Genomic DNA, 14,569 nt, shown 5'->3' on the forward strand with positions numbered 1-14,569 from the left:
GTACATGTGTTTTTCTTAAAATATTTCTCTTGAAAACTATATATTTTTGGATTTTTGTTTCTAATCAATTTTGCTATCTGTTTCCATTTTATGGATGAAATTATACCATTCACATTGACAGTTAGAATTACTGTGTATTTACCTTAATTCTATTCCTCCCCCGCTTCTTTCCCCTGTCTCTCCTGTCTTTTCTTTGCTTCTGACCACTGCCTTTCATAATCCATCCTCTCTTTTTATCCTATTCCCTTGCCTTCCTATTTCTCTGCCAAGTAAAACATATTTTTATATCTAAGTGTGTATGTATTCTTAACTCTTTGAATTCATAATAATGATATTGAGGTTCATATGTTGGTCACTACTTGTACATTTATCACTTCCAACATAAAATGTGTTATCTGAACACATTTCTCTGTGAGATATCCCGCATTCTTTTTCCTTTCTTCAATCTCTTAGTTCATTTCTCTTCTCAAACCATCATTTTCTGAGACCATTGCCAAGTAATCAGCTCACCCCCATATCCTTTGTCTTTGTTGACTTGTTTAAACTGCCAAAATAATGATAAAGTTATTAAATTTTAATATGATCCTCTTTAAGCATATAAAAAGTTTAAGCTTATTGAGGTCTATATAATTTCTTATTCTTGTTTACCTTTTTATGCTTCTTTGATGTTTTGTGTTTAAATGACATGTTTTCTACTCAGCTCTACTTTTTTTATCAGAATACTTTAATGTCCTAGATTTCATTATAAATCCATTTTCTTCTTCAAAGTTTATACTAATTTTTTCAGGGCAAATTATTCTTGATTATAATTCCAGCTCCTTTGCCTTCCAGAACATCCTATTCCAAACCCTTTGCATTAGAAGCTGCTAAAACTTGATGATCTTGACAGTAGCACCATGACAAGTGAATTATTTCTTTCTGACTGTTTGCAATTGTTCTTCATCTGTTATCTCTGGAATTTGACTATAATATTCCTGGAGGGTTCAATGTTGGGTTCTCTTTAGCTGGTGATCAAGGGATTGTTATTGTTATTTTACCCTTTTAACCTAAGATATCAGGGAAGTATATTTTCCAGATCAGTAGCTTTTTTTAAAAGAGATATTTCACAGTTTCTTTTCTTTCCTTCTTTTATCCTTCTTTTATTTTTTTCTTGATATAACAAGGAGTCATTAGCGTCCTTTTTTGTAATTCAAATTTGAATGAGTTATATTTTTGAGTTATTTATTGAGTTTTTGTATCTTTTTTCTATTTAGTCAATTTAATGATATCTATCTTTCAATTAGTTTTTAGTACCTTTCAAGTGCCTTGAATCATTCTCATGTCTTTTCTCGTTTTCCCCTTCTTTCACCCTTATTTGATATTTTTAATATTTTTTAACTTTTCCAGATTTTCTAGTTGAGCTTCTGCTCATTCAGCAATTTCTTTTTTTTCTTCAAGGGTTGACTTGTAGCTGGTTTCATGTTATTGCTTTCTGAGTTTGTCTCTTGGTCTTTTTTGATACCATAATAGTTTTTTTGGCCTAGTTCTATTTTGTTGTTTGCTCAGTTTCCATATACTTTAATGGCCTTAACTATATATTAAAGTTGGACTCCACTCACCTATTGATGAGGAAGTCCTCTCCTAAGCGCTGGGCTTTTTATGCTGCTGTTTTCAGTTAGTTCTTAGGGGCCTATAAGCATTTGATGATTTCAAGATGATATGACTGAGCAAAAATATGATAGCCCCTGAAATCTCTGGGTGGCTGGGTGTACCAGCCTAGAGAGAGGGACTTGCTGCAGCCAGCCTCTGAGAGTTGAACACAGGCACCTGGGAGGTGGCTGGAGGAGAAAACCAGAGAAACACAGCAAACATGCTCAGAAGCTGGTGGCTTAGATGGAGCAAAACTTCCGGCCTATGGCCTTTAACAGAAGGAGATAGAAAACAAAGGGCTGTGAGAGGAAAGCAAAACATGTCTAACAGCAGGACAGAGCAGGGGGACCCTACTACTGGACAGCTTAGCAAAAACACTCCATCTTAAACCCCCCACACACTTTTTTTTTCCCTCTCTCTCAAGGTTTTAGCCTCAGGGAACATTAAGCAATACAGACTAATCCAGTCCAGGTTTAATCCCATCATTTGTTCAGAAAAGAAGTCTTCAGAGAGCAGGGAAACACCACAAAACTCTCCCCCATAGGCTGCAGAGAACCTAATTAAAAACCTCCATTGCCAGCTCACAGAAGTTTTTTCATCAAAGCTCATCAAATCAATTTGATTTAACTAGAGAGAAGGAAAAATATGAGTAAACAACAGAAAAAGAGAAGGAAAAAATATGAGTAAACAACAGAAAAAGAAAAAGAAATTACAATTGACAGCTTCTTTCCAGGAAGAAAAAAAGAGAAAATAAAATAGAAGAAGAGAAGGAAGCTACAGTGAATTGGACACAGGCTTTGGAAGATCTCAAAATTCAATGAATTCAAAAACTTCAGTAAATCAAAAAGCAAACTAGAGAGGCTGAAGACAATTTGAAAAAAGCAAATACATGAACTAAAACAAGAAAATAAAATCTTAAAATCCATATTTGGCCAGCTCAAAAATGAAGCAAAGAAGGAAAAAGATGATCTACAAAGAAAATCAGACCAGAAAGAGGATGACCAAAACCCAGGAATGAAATTCAGTCATTAAAAAATAGAACTCAACAACTACAAGTAAATGACTTCACAAGGCAGCAAGAATATATAAAACAAAATTTAAAAAAATGGAAAATTTGAGAAGAATAGGAAACACCTCATTAATACAACTAAAGGGAGGACAGATCTTGAAGAGACAATTTGAAAATTATTGGTCTACCAAAATATCATGACAAAAGAAAATGTTTGGATATCATCCTAGAGGAAATTATCCAAGAAAACTACCCTTACCTGCTCAAACAAGAGGGAAAAGTTGAAATTGAAAGAATCCACAGATCTCCTCCTACATTTAATCCACAACTGACAATTTCCAGGAATATTATAGCCAAATTCAAAAACTACCAGACCAAGGAAAAAATATTACAAGCTGCCAAAAAGAAGTCATTCAGATATCAGGGAACCACAGTTAGGATAACACAACATCTGGCTGCATCTACATTGAAGGACCAGAAGGCATGGAATATAATATTCCAAAACCATTGGTCTACAACCAATAATCAACTATCCAGAAAAAGTGACTATATTTTTTCAGAGGAAAAGTATGGTCATTCAATAAAATTGAAAACTTCCAAGAATTCATGAAGGAAAAAAAGACTAAAACCGAGAGTTTGCTGTCCAAACCCAGAACTCAAGAGAATCACCATGAAGTAATTGAGAGGGGGAGAAAAATCTTTTTTTTTAAGGGACCCAATATGTTCAATCGATTTGTATTCCTAGAAGAAAAGAAGATATAAGTAAATATTAAAAAATGTTATTATCAAGGGGGTTACTAGAAGAAGTTTACTTAGAGGGAACAGTGACAAACTGTATAAGATGAAATGTGAATATATATATATATATATGTATATATGTATATATGTATGTACGTATACATATATACACAAAACTGGAGGGAAAAGGAGATAATATTAAGAAAAATGGGAAAACAGACAAAATGGAGTAAATTTATATTTCATAAAGAAACACATGTGGAGAACAGGGGAGAATATCAGTACACTAGAAGGGTAAAGAGATTGGAGAAAGGAAATACTTAATACTTAAGTACATTGAAATTAAATTAAAGAGGGAGGAACAATCAGATCCATTGGTGCAGAGAATTGATTCGTGCCCTATAGAGAAATAGAAAGGTAACAAAAGGACTGGTAGGGACAGAAGCATCACTAGGTAGGGAGAGGGTGGGGGGGTACCTTAAAAAGACCCTAAAGAAGAATAAGAGGGGAATAAGAAGGGAAAGGGGAGAAAGGGAAAAAACAATACAGGAGGGGATTAGGGAACTGATTAAAAACAAAACACTGGTATAGAAGGAAATAAAGAAAGAAGAAAGGGCAAAACGGAGAGAGAATCCAAATATCTGGGAATACACAGTTGGTAATTATAACCCTGAATGTAAATGGGATGAACTTTCCCATAAAATGGAAGCAAATAGAAGGGTGGATTAGAAAGCAAAATCCTACAATACGTTGTCTACAAGAAACACTCATGAGACAGGCAGACATACATAGAGGAAAAATGAAAGGCTGGAGCAAAATGTATTGGGCTTCAATGAGAAAAAGAAGGCAGGGGTTGCCATCATGATCTCTGACAGAGTCAAAGTAAAAATAGTTCTGGTTTAAAGAGATAGGGAAGATAATAACATCCTGATAAAAGGCAGTATATATGATGAAGAAATATCAGTACTCAAAATGTATGCACGAAATGGGGTATAGCATCCAGATTTCTAAAGGAGAAGCTAGAAGAGCTCAAGGATAAAATAGATAGCAAAACTATACATTGGGTGATCTCAACCTTCCCCTATCAGATCTAGATAAATGAATCCAAAAAATAAATAAGAAAGAGATGAGAGGTCAATGAAATTCTAGAAAAAATAGAGTTAATAGATATATGGAGAAAAAATAAATAGGGACAAAAAGGAATACACATTCTTTTCAGCAGCACATGGAACATTCACAAAGATAGACCATATAATATGGCATAGAAACATGGCAAACAAATGCAGAAAAGCAGAAATAATAGATGCAAACTTATCAGATCATAATGCAATATAAATAATTATTAGTCAGAATACATGGAGAGGCAAACCAAAAACAAATAGGAAATTAAATAATATGATTCTCCAAAATAATTTATTGAAAGAACAAATCATAGAAACCATTAATAATTTCATTGAAGACAATGAAAATGATGAGACATCTTACCCAAACCTATGGGATTCAGCCAAAGCAGTTATAAGGGGAAAATTGATATCACTGAGTGCATATAGTAACAAATTAGCGAGGGCAGAGGTTAATGAATTGGGCATGCAACTTAAAAAACTAGAAAAAGAACAAATTAAAAATTTCCATATGAAAACTAAATAAGAAATACTAAAAGTCAAAGAAAAAATTAATAAAATTGAAAGTAAAAAACTATTGAATTAATAAATAAAACTAGAAGCTGGTATTTTGAAAAACATAAAATAGACAAAGTACTGGTAAATCTAATAAAAAAGGAAAGAAGTAAATGAAATTAACGGTATAAAAGACAAAAAGCAAGACCTTACCTCTAATGAAGAGGAAATTAAGGCAATCAGTAAAAAATATTTTCCCAACTTTATGCCAATAAATATAGCAGTCTAGGTGATATGGATGAATATTTACAAAAATATAAATTGCCTAGATTAACAGCAGAAGAAATAGAATACTTAAATAATTCAATATCAGAAAAAGTAATTGAACAAGCCATCAACGATCTCCCTGAGAAACAGTCTCCAGGGCCTGATGGATTCACAAGTGAATTCTATCAAACATTCAAAGAACAATTAATCCCAATACTATACAAATTATTTGACATAATAAGGAAAGGAGTCCTACCAAATTATTCTTATGAAACTAATAATTTACTGATTCCAAAGCTAGGCAGACCAAAAACAGAAAAAGAAAACTACAGACTAATCTCCCTAATAAACACAGATGCAAAATCTTAAATAGAATATTAGTAAAAAGATTCCAGGAAGTGATCATGAAGGTTATCCATCATTATCAGGTGGGAAGTATACCAGAAATGCAAGGATGGTTCAGCATTAGGAATACCATCCACTTATTTGTCCATATTAATAAGCAAACCAACAAAAATCACATGATTATCTCAATAGATGCTGAAAAAGCCTTTGACAAAATACAACACCCATTCCTATTGAGAACACTAGAAAGTTTATCATAACCTGTCTTGCTGACATCACTTACCCTGAGCCTATTTCACTGATCGTCCCTCCTGTCTCTTAGCCAGTACCATATTGTTTTGCTGACCACTGCTTTATAGTATAGTTTAATATCTGGTACAGCTAGGCCACTTTCCTTCACATTTTTTTCATGACTTCCCTTGATATTCAGGATCTTTTGTTCTTCCAAATGAACTTAGTTATAGTTTCTTTTTCTAATTCTATGAAAAAGTTTCTTGGTAGTTTGACAGATATGTCACTAAATAAGTATATTAATTTGGGTAGAATGGTCATTTTTATTATGTTATCTTGTTCTACCCATGAGCAATCATTGTTTTTCCAATTGTTTAGATCTAGTTTTAATTGTTTGGAAAGTGTTTTGTAGTTGTGTTCTTATAACTCCTGAGTTTGTTTTGGTAGATAGATTCCTAAGTATTTTATATTGTCTAGGGTGATTTTAAATGCTGTTTCTCCTTCTACCTTTTGCTGCTGTGATGTGTTGAAAATATATAGAAATGCTGATGATTTATTTGCATTTTTTGTATCCTGCAACTTTACTAAAGTTGTTGATTATTTCTACTAGCTTTTTAGTTGATTCTCTAGGATTTTTTAAGCAGACCATCATATCATCTGCAAACAGTGATAGCTTAGTCTCCTCATTGCCTATTTTAATACCTTCAATTTCTTTTTTTTTCCTCTAATTGCTACTGCTAGTTTTTCTAGTAGAATGTTAAATAATAGAGGTGATAATAGGCATCTTTGTTTCACACCTGATCTTATTGGAAAAGTTTCTAATTTATTCCCATTGCATATGATGCTTGTTGATGGTTTAAGATTGTTATTATTAAAAATTATGAAGGCTGAGATTAAAAGGGAGAATAGTATTTTAATAAAAGCCATGCTGATAGAGATAAATCATTAGACCATGCACCTGTAAGTATTCAAACTGCTGCATCAGTCATTTTACCTTTCATATCTTCTCATGCCCAGGTAGCTAAAGAGGAAGTTCAAAACCACTTCCCAATATTTAAAGCCACCCCTCACCTTGAAGACATCATCTAAAACAGGAAACCCGTTGGACCACGGGAAATGTAGTTCCAAGGTCCCCCACATGTCCACAGGAAGTTTGTTAAACACTATATTGATGCATATATTGAGCCTCAATCCTTCCAAATAGAACCCCATTACTTTTTTTTTAAACCCTTGTACTTCGGTGTATTGTCTCATAGGTTGAAGAGTGGTAAGGGTGGGCAATGGGGGTTAAGTGACTTGCTCAGGGTCACACAGCTGGGAAGAGGCTGAGGCCGGGTTTGAACCTAGGACCTCCTGTCTCTAGGCCTGACTCTCACTCCACTGAGCTACCCAGCTGCCCCCCCCCCCATTACTTTTTAAATAACACATTACCCCCCTGAGATCTGGAGAAAAAGATTGGTCTTTTTCGGTGGATCTTAAACCAAAAGAAAAGAGGATACATGCTAGCCGCATTGACAAAAAGCCAATTTGGGGCAGTCCCCTATTGGCATGAGTATACATTCAAAACAAATGTATTCAATTCATTGAACTCCCCATAGTTCAAGGCAACTGCACCCCAAATTTCAAATTTGGTCTTCATGGTCCAGTGAAGGGTCTTTAGCATCTTTTGGTGCCTCCACCAAACAGGTTCATCATCTGGATTCTGGGGAGATGGCAAAATCCACAACCTGAAATTACTCTCAAAGAATTTAAAATTTATATTATAGATTATAAAACATACATTTTTTCTGAGAATTATACATTGCCCCCCTGAGATTACTCCTAAAGGAGTAAAATTGACTTGCAATATAAATTATAATTCAGACATTATGATTATAAAAAACTTACACACACCCCTGAGGGAAATTTTAAATAACATATTAATCCTTTGAAGAGGTCAGTCAAGGATGCATGGCTGAGTGAGTCACAGGGGTTGCATGAAATCAATATGCAAAAGAAATAATAAAAAAATAAAAAGAATAAAATTCAAAAAAAAAAGGAGAAAAAATTAACTTGTGAATGAAATGTAAGATGTGCAAAAAATGTAGGGAAAATAAACTTATAACAAGTCTTTGAATCAAGGCCCAATTAAAGTGATTTAAGAATTTGCTATTGCCCATTCAGGGCCAAGACTTATAGAAAATTGCCATTCTCTCTATATATAATAGAAATAAGGGGAACGTCTCTCTCTTTGGTCTGATCAAATGAGCCAATAAATAATCAATCTTAGGTGCTTCTCTAGGAATTTAAGTTGAGGGGACCCACATCCTCTAAAGTTTTAGAAAAGACTGGGACTCCAGAACTCAAAACCCAGATTTTAAGTCCTTCAATATTGGCAATAGAACTTCTGCAATCCATGCAGATTTTCAGTCAATTCTCCCTGACCATGTGGCTTTAAAAAAAAAAAAAAACATCCTGTATTTTCCTCAGAGGTTATTTTTTTCTTTCTTTTTCCTTTTTTCCTTTTTATTTTTTTTGGACTTTTTGATGTTTTAAGAATTGATTCATATACCTTATGCCTTGACCATGTATTCCTGTGTGATTCCCATGTGTATCCCTGTATTTTCCTCAGTGGGGAAATGTAAAGTTGTTCTCCTTTGAGTGACTACATTATTTCTATAAATTTGGACTTGAATTTGACCCTAATTTAGAAGAGAAGACTACTTCCCCGAATCCAGAAGATGCCATGAAGATGCATGCAGAGACCACACACTGCACCAAAAGATCCAGAGTGAATTTTGAGACATGGTGAATTTGAACTTTGGGGGGGTTGACTGTATTTATTTTTGAATGGACATTTGATGCCAGAAAAAGGGGACTACCCCCTAAATGGCTTGTTATCAATGCACTGAACATTGGTTTTGTTCTTTCTCCCTTTTATTTCCCCTTTATTTATGAATTATTGTAAACTTTAATTTGATTATTTTTTCATGATCCATTGGGGAGACTTGTCTCCCAAAGGATTACAAGGGGGAATGTAAAGTTGAAAAGACCTTGTACCCCTTTTAAACTACATTATCCAAACTCCCTTTCACCATACCCTTAATTCCTTAAGCCTTTTCCTATTGGTTGTGGGTTTCACAGGCTGTTTTTGATATGGTTGTTGTGGGCGTGGTGACAGTTGTTTTTGGAGAGGAGGCGGCATGGTTAAGGGTGAGTTAAGACTATTTCCCTGTGCTAGAAATAAAATCCTTATAAATATCATACTTTGGAGGCTTTGAATATTAATTTGAAAACCCACAAGATATATACTGTTTTTTTACTTTTAGGAAAGGACCTTCTATTCCTATACTTTCTAGTGTTTTCAGTAGTTGTTGTATTTTATCAAAGGCTTTTTCAGCATCTATTGTGATAATTATGTGGTTTTTGTTGGTTTGCTTGTGGATATGGTCAATTATGGGGATCATTTTCCTAATGTTGAACCATCCTTGCATTCCTGGTATAAATCCTACGTGATCATGATGGAAAACCCTTTTGATTACCTGCTGGAGTCATTTTACTAGTATTCTATTTAAGGTTTTTTGCATCTATGTTCATTAAGGAGATTGGTCTGTAATTTTCTTTCAATGTTTTTGATCTACCTGGCTTTGGAATCAGTACCATATTTGTGTCATAAAAGGAATTTGGTAAGACTCCTTCTTTGCTTACATCAAAAATGTTGTATAGTATTTGGATTAGTTGCTTTTTGAATGTCTGATAGAATTTACTTGTGAATCCATCAGGCCCTGGGGATTTTTTCTAAGGGAGTTCTTTGATGGCTGTTATATGGGAATTAAGCTTAGTAGGGTAATATGCTGGTAGTAATATTGGAATAGGGTAGAGGTAATAGGGAAATTGTCAGAGGTAAGGTTGTAATTGAGGATAAGGCAGGTAAGGGATTAAAGGTAGTGTGAATAGGGATAAGGCACTGTGGATAGGGTTTTGTGGATCCCTAAAGCAGTAAGTAGATAATGAAGGTACAATGGTGAAGGTGGTAGATTGAGGTGATAGGAGGAGTAAGGGAATGACTGAGTTTAGGGAATATAAACACAGAGGTATAAAGAATTGCAAGGGGGAGGATGAAGTATTCTGTGCAGATAGCTACAGTCTGGGGGACACAGACTGGGACTCAGGTTTGAGACAGAGACACTAAATGGAAACAGACTGAGCCCTTCAAGTAGGAAGGGCACTTCTACAGACAAAGGTTGGGGCCAGCCAAGAATGGCTTGAAACTGAATAGAGGGCTTTCAAGTCAGTTTCTCAGCTTCACAAAGGAAGAGTTCAGAGGAAGTATTGAGATTACACTTTCTCCAAAATGGACATGTCCAATTCCCTTCATGACCCAGGAACAATGTTATTCCTTTCTCCCCTTCTCCCTCTCTCTTATCAATCAACTAAAGAACTAGCAAAAGGTTTGATTAAGTGACAAACAAGCATTATTGAGTTTAGGGTTGATTGGAAGGGAAGGAGGGATACAAGGTAACTCTAACAGCCTCCTAGAGAAAGCTTCAGGTGAGGAAGGGAGACAGGAATGTGAGAATGAGAAGGACCTGCTTTAACTCAGCCCTGAGAGGTTTTGTAGCCTATAGGGTTAGAAAGTTGGATACAATGATTCAAGAGATAATTTGTAACAAGGGTAAGCCCTATTTGACTATGGGAAACTAAATCTACCAAGTTTGAAAGCTACCACACAGATCCACCCTCCTTTCAAAATTTACAGAAATTCAGGAAAGGGAAAATGATGATTGGAGGTTAGGGAGATCCAAAGGAAATAGTTAAGCTAACAAATTTTAAGAGAAAAGCTGCAGAATATAGGCCAGGTTTTCAGCCCAAAGAATAGGGCTCAGTTGACCCTTCTACTCTCATCCAGTCCCCAGGGTCAACTGACTAACCTCAGGATTCTAAACCCTTTTCAACGGTCAGAAACTCTGCAGTTAGGCTTTGCAGGGCTAATATGCTCACTTTTGAACTACATGGCTTGTTCAATTTCTTTTTCTGATATTGGATTATTTAAGTATTCTATTTCTTCTGCTGTTAATCTAGGCAATTTATATTTTTGTAAATATTCATACATATCACTATATTACTAAATTTCTTGCCATATAATTGGGCAAAGTACTTTTTAATAAATGCCTTAATTTCCTCTTCATTAAAGGTGAGGTCTCCCCTTTTCAGCTTTGATACTATTAATTTGGTTTAATTCTTTCATTTTTTATTAGATTTACCAGTACTTTGTCTATTTTATCTGTTTTTTCAAAATACCAGTTCTTAGTCTTATTTATTAATTCAATAGTTCTTTTATTTCAGTTTTATCTATTTCTCTTTTTATTTTTAGTATTTCTAATTTAGTTTTCATATGGAGATTTTTAATTTGTTCTTTTTCTAGTTTTTTAAGTTGCATGCCCAATTCATTAACCTCTGCCCTCCCTAATTTGTTAATATATGCACTCAGTGATATCAATTTTCCTCTTACAACTGCTTTGGCTGCATCCCATAGATTTGGGTAAGATGTCTCATCATTGTCATTGTCTTCAATGAAATTAATAATTGTTTCTATGATTTGTTCTTTCACTAATTTATTTTGGAGAATCATATTATTTAATTGCCAATTAGTTTTTGGTTTGCCTCTCCATGTATTCTTACTAATAACTATTTTTATTGCATTATGGAAGGTTACATTTATTATTTCTGCTTTTTTGCATTTATTTGCCATGTTTCTATGCCCTATTACATAGTTCATCTTTGTGAATGTTCCATGTGCTGCTCAAAAGAAGGTGTATTCCTTTTTGTCCCCATTTATTTTTCTCCATATATCAATTAACTCTAATTTTTCTAGGGTTTCATTCACCTCTCTTATCTATTTCTTATTTATTTTTGGTTTGATTTATCTAGATCTGATAGGGGAAGGTTGAGGTCCTCCACTAGTATGGTTTTGCTACCTATTTCATCCTTGAGCTCCATTAGCTTCTCCTTTAGAAATCTGAAAGCTATACGGTTTGGTGCACACAAATTGATTACTGATATTTCTTCATTGTTTATACTGCCTTTTATTAGGATGTAGTTACCTTCCATATCTCTTTTAACCTTATCTAATTTTACTTTGGCTCTGTAAGAGATCATGATAACCAGCCCTGCCTTCTTTTACTCATTCGAAGCCCAAAACAGTTTGCTCCTTTCTCTAATTTTCACTCTATGTATGTCTGTCTGTCTCATGTGTGTTTCTTGTAGACAACATATGGTAGAATTTTGGTTTCTAATCCACTCTGATTTCCATTTTATGGGCAAATTCATCCCATTCACATTCAGAGTTATAATTATCACCTGTGCATTCCCAAATGTTTTGATTCTCTCTCCTAGTCCTGTCCTTTCTTCTTTCACTGTTTCCTTCTATACCAGTGTTTTTTTTTTAAATCAGTTCCTATAATCCCCTCCCTTGTTGTACTTCCCTTTCTCCCCCTCCCTTCTTATTCCCCTCTTATTGTTCTTTAAAGCCACACAGCACTCACCCCCCAAGCCCTCTCCCTCCCCAGTATTGCTTCCCTCCTCACAAGTCCCTTTGTTACCCTTCTACTTCTCTATTGGGCATGAATCAATTCTCTGTTCCAATGTATCTGATTTTTCTTCTCTCTTTAAGTTGATTTCAATGTACTTAAGTATTGAATATTTCCCTCCTCTAACCTCTTTACACTTATAGTGTATTGTTATTTTTCCCTTTTGGTCCCACGTGCTTCTTTATGGAATATAAATTTATTCATTTTTGTTTTCCTATTTTTCTTATTATCTTCTTCCCCCCCCAGCTTTGTATATATTTATACATACATATACATATACATATATATATATATAGCTTGACATTTCATCCTATACATTTTGTCACTGTTCCCTCTATGTAAACTTCTTCTAGTTACCCTGTTAGTAATAACAATTTTTAATATTTGCCAATATCTTCTTTTATTCTTGGGATATAATTTGATTGAACTTGTTGTGTCCCTTAAAGAAAAGATTTTTTTTTCTTTCCCCCCCATTCTCTTAATTACCTTCTGTTGATTCTCTTGAGTTCTTGGTTTGGACAGCAAACTCTCTGTTTAAGTCCAGTTTTTTTTCTTGATGAATGTTTGGAAGCCCTTGATTTTATTGAATGACCATACTTTCCTCTGCAATAATATAGTTTGTTTTTCTGGATAGTTGATTCTTGGTTATAGACCCAGTTCTCTTGCTTTCTGGAATACTGTGTTCCATGCCATCTGGTCCTTCAAAGTAGATGCAGCCAGATCCTGTGTTATCCTAACTGTGGTTCCCTAATATCTGAATGACTTCTTTTTAGCAGCTTGTAACATTTTTTCCTTGGTCTGGTAGTTTTTGAATTTGGCTATAATATTCCTGAAAGTTGTCAGTTGTGGATTAAATGTAGGAGGTGATCTGTGGATTCTTTCAATTTCCACTTTCCCCTCTTGTTCGAGAACTTCAGGGCAATTTTCTCTGATAATTTCTTGGACACTCCACACAGCAAGTGGGGAAGGCTTCCTGAGATTCCCCTTCTATACACTTCTATACCCTCAGATCCTACAGTTCAAGAATTGAAGCCTTTTTCTTTGCGTACCTCTTTAGTTTTGCTGCAGTAGGGTTCCCCCTGCACTGTCCCTTTATTAGATTTGGTCCTCTTTCTTCTCAAAGGGCATTGTTTTCTATCTCAGTGTATAAGGTTGCAGAAGTTTTAAGATTCGCTCAGTCTAAGCTGCCATATTCCCGGAAACCTCCTCATTAGCTATTTTTAAAATTAAGGCATTGGACCAGATGAATTGTGAGGTACTTTTTAGCTCTTAATCTATGATACTATGACTTTTGATCCAAATTAACTGTATAGAAAATCATAATATTTTCATTGAGGAATTGACAGACATTTGGAAAATTAAATGATTTATTGAAATTGTATTTTAGGATTTTAAAAAATAAACTACAGATATGACTTTGATCACATTAGATATTAAGGTCTTCTCTAAGAGCCTTGGAAACAGAAATTCTTTCTGTTAGTATATCATAGAGTCTATATACTAAGTGAAATGTGTTTTTTTATTTCAAGAACCTAAAAAATCCTGACTAAAATTCACCATTATCAGATCCTGCATTTTATACAAAGTTGGACGAATAATTAAGGTTTTTTGAGAAATCAATATGAAATTCAAAAGACAAAAGAAAATAGAAACATATCTCCTAGTAAATAAGAAAGATTCACTTGGATATATGGTCCTTACGTGGTTATATTCACCTGTCTTATGAGTAATAGAGCTACATTAATTGATTTTTATCTTCCTTCAGTAACTGAAATTAGCTAGTTCTCTTGTTATATATGGGCAAAGTATGCCATCTTAACTCACCCATAGTTTTTGTTTTTTTGTGTATGTCATTCAAAGGCCACATTTATCTAAACTTTATTATTTAAGTAACTGCCAACATCCTTGAAATTTATTAATACTCATTAATTCCTGTGGGTATTATTGAGTTTTTCCCAAGGATCTCCTCAAAATTCAATTAAATTTTACAGGAATTTTTTTAGGAACCCTGCATGTGATCTATACTGTTAAACACTGCATACAAACAGGAAAATGAGATTCAGCTCTCAATCACAATATCATGTGGGAAAAACAACAACAATATCATGTGGACTAGAGGGTTAATGACTAAATTATTTATCTAAATAAAAATTGCACAACTATAA

Source organism: Gracilinanus agilis, chromosome 2 (genome assembly GCF_016433145.1).
Source record: "Gracilinanus agilis isolate LMUSP501 chromosome 2, AgileGrace, whole genome shotgun sequence".
In the NCBI taxonomy this organism is placed as follows: domain Eukaryota; kingdom Metazoa; phylum Chordata; class Mammalia; order Didelphimorphia; family Didelphidae; genus Gracilinanus; species Gracilinanus agilis.